The sequence below is a fragment of the Egretta garzetta genome, unplaced genomic scaffold, assembly GCF_000687185.1.
Source record: "Egretta garzetta isolate BGI_Z169 unplaced genomic scaffold, ASM68718v1 scaffold1, whole genome shotgun sequence".
Lineage (NCBI taxonomy): Eukaryota > Metazoa > Chordata > Aves > Pelecaniformes > Ardeidae > Egretta > Egretta garzetta.
The window spans coordinates 336,056-338,262 of NW_009258542.1; the positions used below are offsets into that span (position 1 = coordinate 336,056).

At 51.9% G+C, this 2,207-nt stretch overlaps 1 long non-coding RNA gene across 1 annotated transcript in view; it reads left to right on the top strand.

Annotated features, from left to right (window-relative positions):
* The window catches only part of LOC118453116, a 9,469-nt gene that overhangs the window by 1,544 nt on the left and 5,718 nt on the right, over nt 1-2,207 (top strand). Inside the window, exon 2 of the long non-coding RNA XR_004843064.1 lies at nt 471-473. This is a non-coding gene — a long non-coding RNA (uncharacterized LOC118453116). The remainder of the gene's footprint in view (nt 1-470; nt 474-2,207) is intronic.

Consider the following 2,207-nt stretch of genomic DNA (forward strand, 5'->3'; position numbering starts at 1 on the left):
TGGCCACTCCGGCAGACGCTGCCCCGGGTGCCCTGGCACCACAGCCGGGCTGGGCTGAAGGGATTGCTGCTGCTGCCAGCCTCTGCTCCATGCCCTGCTGTGGCTTTCTCTCTCTCTCTGCTTTCTGGTACATTCATCCTTTTTCCCCTACAGTGCAGAGAAGAACAACAGAACACCAAGCACTAAATCCCGCTTTACAGGGATTTGCCCAGTAAGGGATGAATCTGCAGGGATGCAATTTTTGTTTCTTAAGATAAGAAGAAATGAGCGTGTCCAAATAGCAATAGACCCGAGCACCAGCCTAACAGGCCTTTGAGAGCTGCTTTGAGCACTTCCCAGCTGTTCTTCACACAGGTCTGACTACAGAAAATGTCAGGCTTCAGTTACCTAATTAAACGCAGATGCAAATGACAGCACTGCTTGCAAGGATACATCACCTTTTAGTGTTCCCAGGTGCTTCTGGCCACCAGTGAGTGCTGCAGCCCAGAGCAGGGCCCGTAGCTCAGCTGGCGAAGCAAACCAGGTTATAAATACTGCTGCTCCGAAAGCACCAGCTCCAGATGTGGAGGGGGTGGTTGTGCTGCAGGAGGGGGAGCATGGTGGGGGTAAGTCTTCAATAGACTGCTGCAAATGCACCTCTGCTGTATGGCATTAAGGAGCAATTGGTTTGGGTATTTGCTGCTTCTCTGTGTGATTCTGTAGTGATTTGGGGCTGGCAGGTTGCGTTTACTTCTCTAACAGCTCCTGCTTGTGGAGCAGTGCTCCTGGTAGAAGGAGGTCTGGAGAGTGGGATTTGGGCTGCTCGTCAGCCCGGCGAAGAAGAGCATGGTGGGAAGGCACAGTGTGGTTGGAGTCCTTGTGGTAGAGTTACTCCATGCTGGCATATTGGTTTCTGGGTCTGTAGGTATGTGGGAGCTGTATCTAAGCCATGGTATAGACCAGCATTCCTTATGTGCTCGCCTCTGATGCAAGGTGGTGTTCATCCAAGAGCTGCCCATCTCCCTTCCACAGCTCCTCTCCCCAGCTGCAGCCACCGGCTGTGTCTGGAGGCGCTCGCTGGGCAGTGCCGCCTTCGTGCCATGGTTGTTGTTGCTGTTCTGTTCTCTACCCGTTCTTCTGAACTTCGGTTTCAGGCTGAGTTGCTGCTCTCAGGAGGACCCGAGGGAGGTTAGCCTCTGTAGGTAAAACTCAACCCTTGGGAATTTCCCTCTTTGAAGCGCTTTTTCCTGGTTTTTGTTTCTTTGTGACTTCAAGATTTTTATGCTTACTTAGGACTCTTGCCTGCCCATGTAAGAGTCTCCAGGGCTAAGGTGGGTGCTAAGTAAGCTGGCTTTCATCAGGGAGCCTGCACACCACTCCTGGAGGTGCTGGGCGTCCTCCACTCCCACTGACTTCAGCCTCCAGGAATGCGTGGCAGGCCCTGCCTTGCATGTGAGGCGAGGCAGCAAAAGGAGGCCTTCTTAGCTTGTTTCCTAGAAAAATGGAGTTTTATGAACTCATGGTACATGTGAGGCTCTGTGTCTGTCGTGCACCCTCATAACTTGTGGATCCAGTTCAGCGGGGAGTAAAAGCATTTTGAATTTTAAATAGCCAGTGACTTTTGTGAAAACAGGTGGCTGAGCACAAAAGAAAGAAGCCCTGCTAGCCCCTTCACGAAGGGAGGCGAAGCAATGTGACTTCACACCTTATTTCAAACCTAACTAGGTGCTCATGGCTCCCCAACGGAGAGAGGTGTTACATGTGCTCCAAACAAGCGAGGATGTTTGCATCTTAACAGACATCAGAGAATCCAACCATGAGCTAAATCCATACAAAATCAGGTTTTCTTTAGCTGCTACATGCGTAAGTCTGCTAGTTTTTACCACAATACCACTGCCTTAGTTTCTGCTGTGTCTCAGACCCTTAGCCTGTATGGGATGTATTGACAACAGATTTCATTCTCTTTGTAACAAGAAGTTTGGATGCAGGATGAGGTGCTTAAGAAACCCCATGGTGGGAGGTGCTCACCGCGGGCCAGTGGTGAATGATCAGCATCTGATTGCCAAGCGATGCAGTGAACGGACACCTCTGGGGGAGCAGACTACCCCTCCTCAGCAGCACGGAGCAACCCCAGCCCAGCGGAGAGCGGGAATGCAGGGGCTGTACCCACCAGCCCTCCACAGGAGCAGCACGGGTCCCTTGACTCTGGCTGGGAGGGAAATGCCTGC